Below are 19,487 nucleotides of genomic sequence, written 5' to 3'. Positions count from 1 at the left end.
ACTTGCTTAACAGTAACCTGCTCATTGATGCCCAGTTTGGGTTCCGCCAGGGCCACTCAGCTCCTGACCTCATTACAGCCTTGGTTCAAACGTGGACAAAAGAGCTGAACTCCCGAGGTGAGGTGAGAGTGACTGCCCTTGACATCAAGGCAGCATTTGAACGAGTGTGGCATCAAGGAGCCCGAGCAAAACTAAAATCATTGGGAATCAGGGGGAAAACTCTCCGCTGGTTGGAATCATACCTAGCACAAAGGAAGATGGTTGTGGTTGTTGGAGATCAAACATCTCAGCTCCAGGACATCACTGCAGGTGTTCCTCAGGATAGTGGCCTAGGGCCAACCATCTGCAGCTGCTTCATCAATGACCTTCCTTCCATCATAAGGTTAGAAGTGGGAATGTTCGCTGATGATTGCAGAATATTAAGCACCATTCACGACTCCTCAGACACTGAAGCAGTCCATGTCCAAATGTAGCAAGACCTGGACAATATCCAGACTTGGGCTGACAAGTTGCAAGTAACATTCGCTCCACACAAGTTCCAGGCAATGACCATCTCCAACAAGAGAGAATCCAACCATCGCCCCTTGATGTTCAATGGTATTACCATCACTGAATCCCCCACTATCGTCATCCTGGGGGTTACCATCGACCAGAAACTGAACTGGTCTAGCCATATAAATACTGTGGCTACAAGAGCAAGTCAGAGGCTAGGAATCATGCAATAAGTAACTCGCCTCCTGACTCCCCAAAGCCTGTCCACCATCTACAAGGCACAAGTCAGGAGTGTGATGGAACACTCCCCACTTGCCTGGATGAGTGCAACTCCTACAACCCTGAAGAAGCTCGACACCGTCCAGGACAACACAGTCCGCTTGATTGGCACCATATCCGCAAACATTCACTCCCTCCACCACCAATGCACAGTAGCAGCAGTGTGTACCACCTACAAGATGCACTGCAGGAATTCACCAAGGCTCCTTAGACAGCACCTTTCAAACCCACGACCATTACCATCTAGAAGGACAAGGGCAGCAGATAGATGGGAACACCACCACCTGGAAGTTCCCCTCCAAGTGACTCACCATCCTGACTTGGGAATATATTGCCGTTCCTTCACTGTCACTGGGTCAAAATCCTGGAACTCCCTTCCTAACAGAATTGTGGATGTACCTACACCACATGGACTGCAGCGGTTCAAGAAGGCAGCTCACCACCGCCTTCTCAAGGGCAACTAGGAATGGGCCATAAATGCTGGCCCAGCCAGCGAAGCCCACATCCTGTGAATGAATGAAAAAAAATGATGAGCAGAAACAGATAAATACCTTAGCATGGAGATAGCTCCTCGCCTGCACCCTTTACTGTGCATGTGTAAATATTTCTACTTGTTAATAAATACTTATTACAGTTAACCTGCTGAAGACTACAAAAACTTCTTTAAGAGACACCGCACTGTAATCAGCACCCTCCCAACATTGTGGCAGCTTGGGATCAAAAACCCTCAACCTCTCCAAAATGCTGAAACAAATCGAGATGCTGGAAGATGAAAACAAAAAGAAATTTCTGACCTGAGAGAAACTCACAACAGAATCAGAAGGTTCAGAGAAACTTCACCAGAAAACACTCCAGAGAAAACACTTGAAAAATGAAGGCAGAGATTTTTACTGCACAGAAGACTCCATTAAATCTCTCTTGGAAGTCCAGCTGCAGAACACAGATTCCACAGAGCCTGCAAGGATAGCTAAATCTTTTAAAGTTCCAGGCTGCAGCCTATCCTGAGAACCCTTCCCTAATTCAGCGTCAGAGGCACTGTGGAGGAAAACCCGTCGCTAAATCTCAATTCCCCAGTTGGAGCTCCAATGTGTAGCCTCCGAATTAGTAACATAAGACAAAAGAGTGAACAATTTAAGTCTCTTGGAAACGTTGTCACTACCCAGCTCAGAAAACAGCAAGCATAACTAAATTTGAACATCTCATTACTCGTCATTGCAAAATGCGGAACTAAAGAAATCAGAACAAAGCCGATCCAGGCAGCCATTGCTAAGAGTCTTCTTCAAGAAGATCACCATCAAAACCGGCAAGTGCGGGAAATCCCTTTGTTTTGGAGACACCAGTGGTGCCATCTTGAAAGCCTGTAAGTTCTTAAAGCTGCATCTACAAATTAAATTTTTTTAACATGGATCACAAATCAACACTTCCAACTTCATTTGGACTAACCTAAGGGCCAGACCACTCAAGATTGGGGTCTTTGGAGGAAAATATTTTTAAGATACTGCATTTGCATTAATCTTCTGTTTTAAATAAAAAGTCAGAAAAGACCAGGTGAAAATGCTACTTTACTCTATAGACCCGTTTAGAGACATCATTATTGTAAGGCAAGGTATTAATGAGTGATCCACCAAATGCGAGGAGATTTTAAAATCTTTTGACATTTATTTTAATTTGCGAAGCAATGAAATACTGAAGAGAGCTAAATTCAATAAGAGAGCCCAACTGCCAGGGGACCAGGCAATTCCTTCATCAATGATCTCTACAGGATGGCAGAAGGGAGTAATTATGGAGATTTAAAGTCTGAACTCATCAGAGACAGAATAGTGGTGAGTGGTACAGACAAAATACTCTCTGACCTCCTCCAGCTGAAGAAGATCTAACCCTAGACAAGGCAATCTAGATATTTAGACTGACTGTACTCCATGAGCAGCAAAAGACAATCGTGAGGGGAGAGAATAAAACATGGGGCAGAAGCCAACCCTCAGTCCAGCTTATCAGGCCACAAAGACACAAGGACAATCCAAGTCAGGAAAAGAGCGATTCCCAAACCAGCCAGCAGAGTGACCTTGCCAGCGCTGCAGTGTGAAATGCCCTCACAGGAGAGATCAGTATCCTGCACGTATAGCCCATTGCTTCCACTGCAACGGCTGGAACACTTTGGCAAACTGTGCAAGTCAAAACCCCAGAAATACACAGAAGGCCCAAAAGTAATCCACGAGATCGAGACCGATGACACAGAAGACACACAGCCATGCTTCTTGGGTGACGTCAAGGATTGTGGTTTCTCATTCTGGAACGCTGACATCTTTATCGATGGCCATTTTGAATTATATTCAGGTGCCAGCGTGACACTCCTGCCAGACAAGGAACCTTGGCTCAAAGACTTCTGGCTTCGAACAATGGACACTCCACTTTATGGGGCAGGAGGAATCCGACTTCCAGTCATTGGCATGATCCTGGAACCACTGAGGTATGATGGAAAACAGATCTTTGAGCTGATGTCCGTCATCCGTAACCGACCTTTCTGTCTCCTGAGCAGGGATGCCTGTGTAGCTTTGGATCTCCTCTGTTGTTAGACAACCAAAACTGCACGGTCCTAAGTATTCAAACACTGAAGAGCATTCAAACTCGGACTTTAACTCTGAACTCTCTTCTCTCTTTATGGAGCAGGTTTGTCCATTCCCATTGCAGGTCCCATAAACCCTCCAGTGGTTAGATCAACCTACTGCCCATGAGTTAACCACAATGCCTCCAGTGGAAGTGCTACAAGAGAGTGATCAGCCACTTGAGAAGCCTCTATCTCCAATTATGATGATAGTACAGCTGGTCAACACAGCAACCAGCGTGCACACACTGCAGCTTCCAGCCAGTGTGCCACGACTACAAGATGTGCTGGAACCTGGGAACAGTCTCCTACCATCGTCAACAAAAGGCAGAGGTGAGTGTACCACTAAACCTTCTTCTCACCACAGGAATGCTCTTCCTCAGCCACAGAGGGTATTGAGATGGCCTACATGTAGAAAGAAGAAAAGAAAGAAGGGACATGTAGGCGAGCACAACATTCATCCACCCTGCAAGAAACGGTTTAGAGTAGCAGCAACCACTGATTAATATAACAGCCGAATTGACCAAGTGCTGTTCAACATGAAGGAATGGAAGAAAAGAAGGAAAGCATACCCAAATGCCAGTCCAACCTCCAAGCCACAGGAAGAACCAGGAAAAGAGACCCTACCACTCCTCCGACAGGACAGCGATTGAGATATGGTAGGGTTATAATGCCTTCAGACCACCTGGCCCTTTAAATTCAAGGAGTCAAAGTGAGGAGATGGGATAGTGAGAATGTTGTAATAATACTAATACAGCAATAGCAATAATGTACTACTTACAATAATGTCATAACAGCAATGTAAATGTATGAGACTGATAACAATATAAGTCATGAAATGAACTGGTGTAACACCATATACATTGGTGGGGGGGTGGGGGCGGGCGGTGAAGAGGTGTACTATAAGGGTCTGGCACATACAGAGTTAATGTGGGACTGAGTACAGTACCACCCAGACAGTGATGTAAGAAGGCACATGACCTGGACCCAGGGTTCAGTGTGGTGTTAAGCAGAGACGTGTAAAGACCTAAATCTGGAGATAGCTCCTTGCCTGTACCTTTGCTGTGCATGTGTAAGTAGTTCTATTGTTAATAAAGACTTATAGTTAATTCTTTAACAGACACCTTTCTGTAACCAACACCTTCCCTAAGCAACCACACAGCAAGACCTTTAATGCTGGGCTGCATGCAACTATATTTTAAATGAGCAAGCAGCACATAGCTTGCCTGCTGCCTACATCACAACTAGCAGAGGAGGGTTAATCATAAATCACAATGCCCTGCCTCTTTTCGGGCCTTATCCTTTTTTTTTAAACCCCCTTTATTCTGGCTGAATGTGCATAAGGCAGCCAATCCAGAATAGAGTTTCTCCTTTGGCCTATTTCACTGCACATCCCTAACAAAAAAGTTGTTCTTTTATATTCAATAAAAAGACAGGAAAGTGAAGCTCAATTATCTAAAAAGGTCAATATGGCAAAGCAGACTAGTGAGCCAGAAATAAGAAGAAAGTAGTTTTAGTGAAACATTTGTTTATCTTTTGGAACAGAATATCCAACATGTCCCAATGCCAAAATTAAACTCCCACTGCAGGAAATGAAAATGATTAAAGTACCGTTTACAAGATTCAAGAAAATCTGAGCATTGGTAATTCACCAACTAGAACACAACAACATTATATGATGTAAGTAAAATGTTCCACTGCAATGCAAGTGGCCAGTTTAAATACAGTCTTCCCTTAGATTTCAATTTGATCCTAATAATATTTGTCATGTTCAAAGTAAAAACTTTTCTTTAATTACAAGTCTAATGATCTAAGTTATGACTGGCTCTGTTTATACTGCACTCAGGTGTTGGAAAATCCCACACATCAACCTACATGTGGAAAATTGCAGCCCTAGCCCAAACTCACTCACTGTTCATGAAACACCCATCAGGCCTCCTTCTACCGCCAAATCTCCTCCACACTGCATTAGATACTTATGGCCTGCAGCTGCAATTAACTTCCAGCAGATAATTTTGAACTATTATTCAGTGTTTTATTGAAGATTCATATGATTTTGATCAGGGTCGGATTAAGTTAAGTCTAGTGGACAATTTTCAATAAAAGGAAGGTGATACTGCAATAGGATGGGGAATAAGCAGGAGGCAAGAGTCAAAGTCTGTCAGGGTTTATTGGATCTTGTAACTAGGGGAAAGCCAACTCAAGCAGTGGAAAGTGAGGGGAGTGAGTAGCATGAAGGCTGCTGATAAATGTTAGGAAGACAAGGCTTATCTCAGTTTGTATCTTTACTAGACCAACTGTAAAGATTGATGCAAGTATGGAACTGTCATTGCAGCTGCATTTCAGAGAAAAACATTCCTAATAATTAGAAACATACCTGACCCTACAATAGAATAGCATGCAAACTCGGACATAATCTAGAGCAACAGAGAAAGGGGACGCAGTGGCATAGTGGTAATGTCGCTGGACTAGTAAGCCAGCGGCCAATGCTCTGGGGACATGGAGTCAAATCCTACCATGGCAGATGGTGGAATGTAAATTCAATTAATAATTCTTAAATTAAAAGCTAGACTCAGTAACCATGAAACCATTGTTGATTGTCCTAAAAACCCACCTGGTTCATGCCCTTTACAGAAGAAATCTGCTGGCCTACATGTGACTCCAGACCCACAGCAATGTGATTGACTCTGAACTATCCTCTGAAACAGCCAAGTAACCCACTCAGTTGTATCAAACTGCTACAAAACCTAAAGGAAGCAATGAAATAGGACAGACCACCTGGCATTGACCTAGGCACCGGAAACAACTACAGCACAGTCAGCCATGTCAGCCCTGCATAGTCCTCCTTACTAACATCTAGGGACTTATGCCAAAATTGGGAGAATTGCCCCACTGGCTAGTCAAGCAACATAGTCATACCCATGAAATCATACTTTACAATGTCCCAGACACTACCATCACCATCCCTGGGTATTTCCTGTCCCACCAAGAGGATAGACACACCAAAGGTGGTGGCACAGAGGTATACAGTCAGGAGGGAATTACACTGGGAGTCTTCAACATTGACTGTGGATCCCAGGAAATCTCATGGCATCAGGTCAAACATGGGCAAGGATGCCTCCTGCTGATCACCACCTACCACCTCAGCTGATGAAGCAGTACTCCCCCACATTGAACACCACTTGGGGCAAGCACTAAATGTGGCAAAGTCACAGGATGCACTCTGGGTGGGGGAACTTCAACATCCATCACCAAGAGTGGCCCAGCAGCACCATTACTGACTGAGTCCTAAAGGATAATGGCTGCTAGACAGGATCTACAGCAGGTGATGAGAGAACAAACAAGAGGGAAAAACCTACCTGACCTTGCCCTCACCAATCTACCTGTCACAAATGCATTTGTCCATGGTAGTATTGGTAGAAATGACCACCTTCACAGTCCTTGTGGAGACGACGTCCCACCTTTGCACAGTATACAGGATAGTTTTGTAGACCTGCCTGCCAAGGAACTAACTAGAAAACAGGCTATTTTGGATCTAGTATGGTGCAATGAGAAAGGGTTAACTAATAACCTTGTAGTAAAGAAGCTTCTGGGAAACAGTGACCATAATGTGATAGAATTTTTTATTGAGTTAGAAAGGACTTAATTGAGTACAAAACTAAGGCATTAAATCTAAACAAAGTAAACAAATAGGTATGAGGGTGATGTACTAAGATAGACTTAGAAACTACATGAAAAGATATGATGGTAGACAAGTATTTAAAGAATTAATATATAATTTGCAAGACTTAAATATTCCTTTAAGGCACAAAAGCCAAGAGAAAAGCCACCTGACTGGCTTATAAAAGCAGTTATAAAGAGGTTTGTAATTTAGCCAAAAAGAGCAGTAAGCCAGAGGATTGGGAGGATTTTAGATTTCACCAAGGGAGGACCAAAGAATTTAATAAGAGAAAAGAAAATATGAGAGTAGACAAGCAAGAGACTTCCAAACAGATTGCAAACTTTTCTATAGGTATGCAAATAGCAAGAAATTAGTGAAAGTGAACGTGGGCCCATTAGAGGCAAAGACAGGTGAAATTATAAAGGGAAGAAAGAAAATGCATCAATCTTTTTTTCCACTTCCTTTTAAGAGGCAGGCTGCCTTAAGAAAAAGCAGGCTACCTGCACTACATAGAATCATAAGCCAGGATTTTCTGCTCCTATTTGTGGCAGGCCTCATAGCCGGTGGGAGTGGAACATATTGGGAGGTTACAAAATTCAATTTCACGTCATTGTGAAACCAGTTCGCTTCACTCATCAATGGTGGGTCACATTTCCCACCACCACACATCAGAAGCTTAACCTCAATACTTTAACATCTCATTATAAACCCTGCTCGCCGAAATCATCCCCCCATGCTGGATTATGAGCTCACGTCAGCTTGATTGCACGCCAACGTGTTTCACAATGGTACATAAGCAATGTGCACCTGGCAACCTGCACTACGCTCAGGACTTCAGGTTCATTTGCCTACCTTGCTTCGAGCACTCGCAGTCATTGGCATCAGGCTTCACAGGCAGCACCACATTGGTTTTAGTAGGGCTCATGGGAGGTCTCTACCTACCAGGCTAGCCGTAAGGCGGGGGTGGTTTTCAATGGCTGCAGGGCTAGTGCATGTTTGGGGAAGGGGGTGCTATCCCAGGGTGTGTGTGGGTCACATGTTGATCTGCGCAAGCGGCCTCGAGATGGTGAAGGCTGTGGAGGCAGTGTCCAGGGGAAATGAGGACAGATGGATATGTGAGGATGTGTGTGAGAGAGTGGTAATGCCCTTTGAGCTGCCAGTGAGTGAGATGCCTGCGAATGTGTGATGGCCTTGTGAGCTTTTTAAATTAATTCACGAGGTGTTGGTGTTGCTGAAGCTATAGTTTAAAAGGAACGGGTTGCTGTACTTTCCAGACAACTGTTCATTATACCAAAAAGTTAAAAGATGAAGAAAAGTCAATGAACAAATTTAAATGCTTATTGTTTACCAAGTAACTAATTAAAATACATTTTTCCCATTATACAAAACTCATTTTAATATTAAAAAAATACAAATATGCAGCAGAACCACACGACAGATGGAAACAGCTTTTTTTTACAGCTGTTTATTACTTCAAAAAGACATTAAAGAGTATGTTCATTAAGATTGTAAATGAGGAAAAGGACTTTTGAGTTTACTGTGTAAATGGTTGAGCTCCAACAATCAACCATTCCAGTCAACATTGAAAGCCAGAGCGACATCAATGTAAACCACACAACCGCTGTTTACTTCTTCAAAAGGCCTGAAATAAAGCACCACTAATTGGAGATGGGAAAAGAAAGTTTTGTTTTTCTTTAATAGTGTAAACAACTACTCAATAATGTTCCAATAGCAAGAAACAGGCAAAGCGAAGAACACTATCCAAATAGAACAACCATCACTGCATCTGAGGCATGTTTCCCTTTCTCAAATTGCTTTCTCATTGAATGTGGCATAAAAGGTGGTTCTGGGTTAGAACAGTTTGCGATCAGATTTTTATCTTTGAAGAAAACTAACCTTTACAAGACAGGGTTCACCTGACCTCACAAACTTGGTATTTCTGGCCAGATTTCTCTTTATTAAAACTGAAGTCTGAAAATAAAATCTGTGAAGCAACACGTATTGACCAAAAAAATAGTGTCCTACATACAATACCTCTATATTAGTTCCCACATGATCCAACAAGCAGCTTCTAAAAGAATTATGAGGGTTAAATTGGCCTGAATCTGAACTTTGTTCCTCCTTCCACAGATACAGCCTGACCTGCTGAATATTTCAAACATTTTCCATTTTTATTTTAGATGCCAAGCTTCTGCATTATTTTGCTTTTGTTCAAGTGGATTTTAGCTACCTAGATTTTAGGAAAGATTTAAAATTGAAATCTAAAATTGAATCCAAACATGCTTTTCTGCTATGAACAGAATTTAGCATAAAGGGCCATATTTACAGATTAAGGACAACAAAATAAAATAGGAAGTGAAGGAGGAACATTTGCACTAAAAGGGTGATAAGTATGTGCAACAGATTTGCATCACACATTGATAACGTTAATAAAGATTGGGCTGACTAACATGCATTTACTGTCCCTTGATATGATTTTTGGAGACCAAAATGGTTTTCTGGCTCCATCAATCTTCATGATCTTAAATGTTGTGGCATTTATAGATTTTGATATACATCTAGGCCCAATGGATGCTATGGGGAGAATTTTCTCCCTGTCAGGGGGATTGGGTGGGAGTGGGTGTGGGCGGGTGTGCAGCTGATCGCCACCCACGATTGGCTGTGCACCGCCATTTTACTTGGGCGTGCCAATTAAGGCCCGACCATCGTGACGTGCACCCGGAAACGCTGAGCATCCCTGTGCAGGCGGGGTGCCTGCGCTGTTTCACGCATGTGCGCAAAAGGGCGCAGAAATCTCCCTGAGGCACAAAGCTGCCTCAGGGAGATTAGTATGATTTTTAAAAATTTAAATAAAGGGGAAAAAAAAATTAAGACAAGTCCCCTCATGCAACAGTGTCACATGAGCTGGGACATGCCCATTTAAAATTTTCATTAAGGTTTTTCATGGGTTGTGGGCATCACTGGCAAAGCCAGCATTTGTTGCCCATCCCTAATTGCCTTTGAGCTGAATGGTTTGCTAGGCCATTTCAGGAAACAGTTAAGTGGACCTGGAGCCTTATGTTGGCCAGACCAGGTAAGGATGGCATATTTCCTTCTCAAAAGGGCATCAGTGAACCAGATGGGTCTTTACAACAATTGATGATAGTTGTCATGATCACCAGAACTGAGACTGGCTTTACATTCCAGATTTATTAATTGAATTTAAATTCCACCAGCTGCCATTTGAACCCATACCCACAGAGCATTAGCCTGGGCCTCTGAATTACTATTTCAGTAACATTTCCAGTACACCACCATCTCCCCCAGCATGGCTGGTGGAACACAAAATCTTAGTGGGTTTCAAGACAGCACTAGAAGGATTCTTGTCAATAAATGGGATTCAGAGTTATTAGAAATGCTCCAATGTATTTCTGTGGATAGGAGCTACAAGATGGACTGGAAGACATCTGCTGCTAGAAACTGTTACTATGTTACAATGTTATGTTACTAGTGTAAACAGAATACTCCATTGGGAACAAGGATTATGTCTCACTTTTATGGAAGACTTGTATATCACCTATGATTTTTCACTTTCAATTTATTCCACTTTTCATTCATATCCATTGAGAATCTTCTAAATATATATTACATTTCCTGTAGCACAATAGAAGGCTTATGTATATAGGAAACAATGAGGTATGAATACTATTAGGAAAATAAGATGGAACAGATTAAAGCCACCTATAATAAGAACAAAGTAAACCATTCAACAGAGAACTAACGCAAGACAGTTACAATTTACAAAAGATCCTCTTTCCTGGGCAATGTATACAACGACTAACTACAGGTTTAATAAATGAAAAATAATGAGGAGCCATGCACTGATCTAACTAATTCTAGCACATGTCTCATTTAACTAATTTAATACTACTAATCTTTTTACTATCTTCATTTGAGTGCACAGCTAACTTACAGTGCTTCTGAATTGAAAACTGAAAAGTTTAACATATACATTTCATATTAAATTAGTAATCCACAGCACAGTGATTACTAATCGACACAGGCAAGAGCCTATGCACTTTGACCAGGCTGTGATAACTGTTTTAATGAACAGTGAGAAGATGCACCCATTTATTAATATTGATAAGTTTGTGATAGAATACTCTCCCCTTGACTGGATGAGTGCAGATACAACAACAATCAAGAAGCTCAACACCATTCAAGGCAAAGAGTCTGCTTGGTCAGCACTCTATCCATTAGCCTAACCATCCACAACCAGCCACACCGGCATAATGTAGCTATAGAGTGTACTATCTATTGGTTGCGCTGCAGCAACTCACCAAGGCTTCTTCAACAGCCTCCAAAACTAGCAACCTTTAGGATACAGAAGGCCAAAGGCATTAAATGCATGGAAGTAGCATCACCACCAAATTTGCCCCAGTCACTCATATTTCGCTATTCTTTCTTCATTCCTGGATCAAAATTTTAGAACTTCCTGCCTAACAGTATTTTAGGAATGCCTTCAATATACAGACGACAGTGGTTCGAGAAGAAGGCTCACCACTTTCTCAAGGGCAATTTGTGATGGGCAATAAATGATGGCCTTGTCAACAATACCCATAATGCAAGAGAATTTAAAGGAAAAATTTGTAGAGATGTTCATTTTCAACATTTGATAAATCACCACAATGGGGAAGGTTTTCACTAAATAGTAGCAGCACTGTGAACAGAGTGAAAAAATCCTTCAAAATCATAAAACATATACTTTAATAGCCAAAGGACAATTTCTTCTAAAACAGAAATTTAATACTGGAGCAGAATAAAACATTCACATATGGAATAGAAAGATTGAAAAAAAAGTTAATGAGCAAATTATTGAAGTAAAACTAACTCACTTAGCCACACTGTTCTCAACCTAAAATGGAAAGTGTGCAGCAATGCAGGAGGCAGTGTTATTCCTCTCCATTTTTGAAGAGATCAAAGTCTTGATTTTGTCAGTTCAATAATTTTTGGAGTGGATTACATAAATTTGTCCCAACAAAACTGTAAGAGATCTGGCCAAAAATTATTTACTAGGTCAGCATGGTCTCTCATGTCCAAAGGAATCTGTGAATGCCATTTGAACCCAATAGGATGAACTTCTGTGGTGGTTCCAAAAACCAGGCACCCAGTAGCTTTAAGAGAGTAGTTTACCCTCTGGGATGACAGAACTCCAGCATCTAGAGAAGATCAGTATGAATCACCAAAAAAAAAGCAAGCATATAATTCTGCTGCTTTCAATTCAGATATGATTTTATAATAGCGGCCATAGCAAGATGATATTATTATATTGTATGTCCTTTAATTTAAATCCTTTAAAAAAATCTTGTTTCACCCATTTACTTTGTTGCTTGTTTCGTCCTTCAGATGTGAATCCAGAATAAACAGCTGAATCCTATCAGAAGCCAGGGAAACTCCACACACTGAGAAAGCAGAGAGTATACTTAAAGTACATGATGTTTTCAGTCCAGTATGAGGTAGATGGATCCTTCTGAATGATAGATGGTGGTCTCTCAAAGCCAATACAATAGTCTCTTGCAGAATATTAAATAAGGACCCAATCCTCATTGATACAAACTGAAAATCTGCTTTTGCCCATTTTGAACATATATTCAGCTCTGTTCTTTAGTCTCTTTGTTCAAGAGCCTCTGTTCAAGAGGGCAGATAGACAACATGGTCACGAATGGTACCCTTAAATGTACAGCTACCTGGCGTGCAACAGCAGCTCGGGGCATTCATTGACTATCCTTGTGGAGAAGCACCTAGGTTTCATTCACTGTATCCCCCCGCTGGCACAATTGAAATCAAGATTTCACGGCGAGCGTGCAAAACTGTTTCTGACCACTCTGTGGCACAATGTGGGTTATTTTAGCTCCCTTCACCCAGTGGAAATGGGGCAGTTGTAGTGTGAGCTTATTGTCCGTAGGGGCTATAACCCCAGAATAGTTTGACGATTAGTACATGAGGAAGCATCACTCCTCAAAAGAGGCTGTCACACACCTGTATTGTTTCTTACAGCAAGAACTGCAATCCACTCTGTCAAGTGGTCATACATCGTCTATGCCACTCAAAAAGTGACCAGGGCCCTTAACTTCCTTGTCTCCAGTTGCTTCCAAACTGCAATGATTGATATCAGCTACCTAATCAGTATGCTGTCCATATATACATAAAGCAGGCCATTAAAGTCCTCTTTGCCAAGGTCAATGACTATATAACTTTTCTAATGAATGCCAGCAGTTAGAAAGAAAGTGTTATGGGCTTTGATATAATAACTGGCTCCCGTGAGTGCAGAGTATTATAAACTGCATAAATGTAGTCATTAGGGACAAACAATCAGCCAAAAACATTTGTCAACAAAAAAGGCTACCATTTATTCAATGTGCAACTGGCCAGTGATCACCAACACAGAACCATGCTGACCTCTGTTTGCTTTCTTGGAAGTTGTCACAATGCTCTCATTCTGTGCCAGTCAGCTAACCCCCACTATTACACCCAACTCAGCACATCGGTGGATGATTGCTAAGACACAAGTTTTACCCCCTGCACTCAAGAATCAGGACACCTACCCATAGCCCAAGCTTGAAGACACAAGATGAAACCACCCTGATCAGCAGAACTATCATTCAACGTGCTATTTGGCGACTCAAACAATGGTCCTGCTGCCTAGATAGCTCTAACAGCTTTATGCAATACAGCCCACACAAAGTCTCTCATATTTGGTTGTGTGCTGCATTCTGCACAGCCTTATTATGGAAACATGGAGTGCATATGGAACCAGATCAGCAAGAGGATCTTCCCACATCTGAAGATGGAGGTAGATGAAAGCAAATACAGTAACAGTTCAATCATGTAAAAACAGAATGCTGCTAGTGCTGTTGTGAAGGCGGTAAACAACAGGTGAATGTGTAACTTTGTAAGCGCGAGAGAGCGGCAGAGAGATCAGAACCAGTGCGAGTGCAGGGACGCTTCCAAAAGTGATGTCAGGACAAAGGTGAGAGCTGATTGGTGAGTAGTGGGTAAGTGTTTTTCTCCAGTTTTTTTTTGCAGTTTTTCTCCACTTTAATATAGATTAATCTAAGAAAAGGTAAGGGTTCTGATTTTTATTTAAAGTACATAAATAATATAACTTTTTTGTTACTGTATTTAACTTAAAGTAAGGGTTTTTTTTCAATTAGGGACATAGCAGGGCAGCTCAGTCCTGTGTTATGTACCACCTGCAACATGTGGGAAGTCCTAGATGCTCCTTGCGCTCTGACCGACCACATGTACAGGAAGTGCCACCAGCTGCAGCTACTTGAGCTATGGTTTTAGAGCTTGAGCGGCAGCTGGAGGCACTGAGGTGCATCCGCAAGGCTGAGAGTTTCGTGGATAGCATGTTTTTAGGTGTGGTCACCCCACAGCTTACGGAAGTGCAGACAGAGAGGGAATGGGTGATCATCAGTCAGAAGAAAGGTGTCAGGCAGGTAGTCAGGAAATCCCCAGGGTGTATCTCGCTCAAGAACCATTTCTTTGTGTTTGAAAATAGTGAAAGTAACAGTTCCTCTGGGGAGTGCAGCCACGCTCATGGCACTGTGAGTGGCTCAGCTGCACAGGGGGGAGGAAAAAAAGAGGAAGAGTAATCGTGTAGGAGACTCGATAGTAAAGGGAACAGACAGGTGTTTCTGCAGCCACAGATGTGACTCCAGGATGGTTGTCCTGCTTTCTACCTTTCTACCCTTAATGTCACCTATTAACACATTCCTTAGATAATATCACCACCTTCAACAACTCTTTGTCCTTTTGTTTATGACATATTTTGGTTATCTCCACCTATCACTGGCCCTCTATCCAGCTCTACTTGTCCCCCCCCCCCTCTAAACCAGCTTATATTTCACATCTTTTCTATTTTTCCTTAGTTCTGTTGAAGAGTCATACGGACTCAAAACGTTAACTGTGTTCCTCTCCGCAGATGCTGTCAGACCTGCTGAGTTTTTCCAGGTATTTTTATTTTTGTTTTGGATTTCCAGCATATGCAGTTTTTTGCTTTTATCTAGGATGGTATGCTGCCTCCCTGGTGCCAGGGTCAAGGATGTAACTGAACAGATGCAGGGCATTCTAAAGGGGGAGGGCAAACAGACAGAGATCATGGTACATATTGGTATCAATGACATAGGTAGAAAGAGGGATGAGGTCCTGCAAGCAAAATTTAGGGAGCTAGGAAACAGATTTAAAAACAGGACTACAAAGATAGTAATATCTAGATTACTAAATTATTATTAAAAATAAGAGGATAACTAGGGAAAGAATAGGGCCCATTAAGGACCAAAGTAGTAATTTGTGTGCGGAGCTGGAAGCCGTAGGTAGGGTTCTAAATTAATATTTTGTGTCGGTGTTCACAAGTGAGAGGGACGACGTGGGTATGGAAATCAGGCAGAAGGACTGTGACATAATTAAAGAAATTAGTATAGAAAGGGAGGAGGTTCTAAGTGGTCTGGCAGGTTTAAAAGTAGATAAGTCTCCAGGCCCGGATGAAATGTATCCCAGGCTGTTGAGTGAGGCAAGGGAGGAGATAGCAGGGGCAATAATTTTCAATATCTCTCTGGCCACAGGAGAGGTGCCAGAGGACTGGAGGACAGCCAATTTGGTACCATTATTCAAGAAGGGAGGAAGGGGTAAACCAGGGAACTACAGGCCAGCCAGTCTAACCTCAGTGGTTGGGAAACGATTGGAAGCAATTCTGAGGGACAGAATTAATCTACGCTTGGAGAGGCAGGGATTAATCAAGGACAGTCAGTGTAGTTTTGTTAAGGGGAGGTCATGTCTGACCAATTTGACTGAATTTTTCAAAGAGGTGACTAGGTGAGTAGATGAGAGCAATGCGTTTGATGTAGTCTACTTGGACTTCAGCAAGGCTTTTGATAAGGTTCTGCATGGGAGACTGATAATGAAGGTAGGAGCCCATGAGATCCAAGGCAATTTGGCAAATTGGATCCAGAATTGGCTGAGTGGCAGGAAGCAGAGGGTGATGGTGGAGGGGTGTTTTTGTGACTGGATGCCTGTGCCCAGTGGGGTTCCACAGGGATCGGTGTTGGGTCCCATGCTGTTTGTGGTATATATAAATGATTTAGATTTGGATGTAGGAGGGTTGATCAGTAAGTTCGCGGATGACACGAAAATTGGCGGGGTGGTAAATAGTGAGGAGATTACAGGAGGATATAGACAGGCTGGTTAGATGGGCTGATAGTGGTAAATGGAATTTAATCCGGATAAGTGTGAGGTGATGCACTTGGGCAGGCCAAACAAGGCACGGGAATACACAATGAATGGTAGGACCCTGGGAAGTACCGAGGATCAGAGGGATCTTGGTGTGCATGTCCACTGGTCCTTTAAGGTAGCAGGACAGGTAGATAAGTTGCTTAAGAAGGCATATGGGATACTTGCCTTTATTAGCCGAGGCATAGAATAAAAAAGCAGGGAGGTTATGCTGGAACTTATAAAACGCTGATTAGGCCACAGCTAGAGTATTGCGTGCAGTTCTGGAATCCACATTATAGGGAGGATGTGATTGCACTAGAGATTGTGCAGAGGAGTTTTTCCAGGATGTCGCTTGGGCTGGAGAGTTTTAGTTATGAGGAGAGAGTGGATACACTGGGGTTATTTTCCCTGGAGCAGAGGAGATTGAGGGGGGACATGATTGAGGTGTATAAAATTATGAGGGGCATAAATAGGGTAGACAGGAAGAAACTTTTCCCCTTGGTGGAGGGATCTATAACCAGGGGGCACAGGTTTAGGTTAAGGGGCAGGAAGTTTAGAGGGGGTGTGAGGAAGAATTTTTTCACCCAGATAGCTGTGGGAATCTGGAACTCACTGCCTGAAAGGGTGGTAGGGGCAGAAACCCTCATAACATTTAAGAAGTATTTGTATGTGCACTTGCGATGCCATGGTATACAAGGCTGGAAAATGGGATTAGAATAGTTAGGTACTTGTTTGACCGGTGCAAACTCGATGGGCCAAAGGGCTTTTTTCTGTGCTGTAGGCCTCTATGACTCTATGAGAGTTGGTATAATGTCCCCTTGTGATTGGTGGAGAGGTTTTTTTAATTTGCTCATGGGTTCTGACTATCGCTGGCAAGGCCAGAGTTTATTGCCCATCCCTAATTGCCCTTGAGCTTGTGCTGGTGAATCACTTTCTTGAAACCCTGCAGTCCATTTGATGTAGGTACACCCACAGTGCTATTTTTCTGTAGCAGTTTGATACAACTGAGTAGCTTGTTAGGCCATTTCGGGGAATAGTTAAGGGTGGAAATTTATTTTATTCATTCACGGGATGTGAGCTTCACTGGCTGGGCTTGCATTTATTGCCCATCCCTAGTTGCCCTTGAAGTGGTGGTGGGGAGCTGCCTTCCTGAACCGCTGCAGTCCCTGTGGTGTAGGCACACCCACAGTGCTGTTAGGAAGGGAGCTGCAGGATTTTGACTCAGCGATAATCGGGTGGCGGGGGGGGTGGAGGGTGGGGGGAGGGGTGTTGGGGGGCGGTGGACATAAAATGCAGCAATCCATCATTCAAAAGTTCATTGACTTTGGCAGGACTGGAAAATACTGCTGGCGGGAGGGATTGTAAAATTCCTCCTGAACTGTCAAACACATTGTTGTTGGTCTGGAACCACATGTAGGTAGATTTCCTTCCCTAAAGGACATTAATGAACCAGATGGGCTATTTCGTGATCATTATCTCTGAGACTAGCTTTTTATTCCAGATTTATTAATTGAATTTAAATTCCCACAGCTGCCATGGTGGGACCACGTGCCATGCTCTGGAGCATTAATCTGGGCATGATGAGTAGGAGAGGGAACTGTTCAGGGTGCTTGGGGAAAGGAAATCCTTGCAGAAAATTGGAAATCAAAGATCCTTGGCACAACCTGGTTGTTCTGGTTAGGTTGTTGAAGTGCTTTCTGCACTGAATCTAGATCCTGGGGTGATGTCATGCATCCACAATGTCTGCCCTCTTCTCCAGGCCTGCTGCAGCATTTGTTTGGACAACATACTGCATCTGAGAGGAAAAGTATCTCCTTCTGCACCCTCACCTGCTCCACAAGCATCAGCGCTGCCGGGTCAGTGGACAAAGGTGCTCTTGTCCGAGTCATTTCAAACTTTTCAATCCTCTGCAGTGGAAGTAAAAAGACTTCAGCTGAGTTGAATGAACCTTCTCTTTAAGAGTTGCATTCACATTTTAAATGATTGACAAACCCACAGAATCCCACTCTCTGATTGGGAAGGCCGTCGGTCATTGATGTAATAATGTAGGCAGTCTCCCAATGACATTCCAATGAGATCTCACCATAAAATTTGGGCTTCAGACGAACGCTATCAGGTAGGTGTAATGCATGGCTGGTCTAATAGCTGCCTGAAAATCACCTGGAGGTAAAATCACCTCTAATATGGCCATGTTAGAACATAGGAGTAGGTTATTCAATACCTCAAGTCTGTTCCGCAATTCAATGAGATCATGGCTCATCTATGACCTAACCCTGCACATCCACATTTGCCCCATGTACCATAATATCTTTGGTTAACAAAGATCTATCAATCTCTGACTTTAAATTAACAATTGATCTAACATAATTGCTTCTAGCTGAAGAGAGTTCCAAATGTCTACCATCCTTTGTCTGTAGAAGTGTTTCCTAATTTCACCCTCGAAAGGTCTGGCCCTAATTGTTAGATTGTGTCCCCTAATTAGTCCTGGACTTTCTAGTGGAATTAGTTTCTCTCTATCTACCCTTATTGGCTCCCCTCAATGGATGGATTTTAATGGTCACGGGTAGGGGGGTTGGGTTGGGAGGGTACCCATCCGCCTGCTGGAAAATCGGAAGCAGAAGCCACTGCTAGCAATACAGTTCAGGCTAGGCAGAGGATCGGTGATGGAGCTCCAGGTATAAGGGTGGGTTCATCAGGGCTAGACAAAAAGCCCTGGTGAAGGGAGGGAGGGGCGGTTAGTATTTAGGGCAGGTGGAGGTCTTCACCCATGGGCAACTCATGCCTCTGGCAGGTTTCTCCATTGGGTATGGGTTGCAAATAAAAGCGCACCCCCTTACCAGGCCACAGGCATACCCACCGCAGTTTACCTAGCGGGTTGCACGTGTGTCAGGGCCTCCGCCGAATGCTGGTTAAATTTCAGTGGTGGAGGGATGAGGCCCCTAAGTGGCCTTTAAGTAGCCACTTAAAGGCCTCAATTTAAATCCTGGCGAGAAGGCTGTCCTCAGGCCTTCCCGGCCCTGATTATAGCCGAAGGAGGTGGGAAGACAGCAGGTCCAACTTGCACTTTCCAGCCTGATCACACGCACCCCCCATCTGCCACTGAACCCACCGCCTGATAGAGGGGGACATTAAATTCTGCCCAAGAACTTTAAAACTTCGATTAAATCACCTGATAACCTATGAATTCCAGGGAATGCAAAC

General features: G+C 43.1%; 1 long non-coding RNA gene across 1 annotated transcript in view; it reads left to right on the top strand.

Annotated features, from left to right (window-relative positions):
* Positions 1-4,369: 4,369 nt before the first annotated feature.
* Positions 4,370-19,487, top strand: part of LOC144672896 (uncharacterized) — a 28,905-nt gene continuing 13,787 nt past the window's right edge. Inside the window, exon 1 of the long non-coding RNA XR_013574200.1 lies at positions 4,370-4,445. This is a non-coding gene — a long non-coding RNA (uncharacterized LOC144672896). The remainder of the gene's footprint in view (positions 4,446-19,487) is intronic.

Source organism: Cetorhinus maximus, chromosome 3 (genome assembly GCF_964194155.1).
Source record: "Cetorhinus maximus chromosome 3, sCetMax3.hap1.1, whole genome shotgun sequence".
Lineage (NCBI taxonomy): Eukaryota > Metazoa > Chordata > Chondrichthyes > Lamniformes > Cetorhinidae > Cetorhinus > Cetorhinus maximus.
Note: the sequence above shows the minus strand (reverse complement) of the source record. Positions and strands in the feature narration are given on the sequence as shown.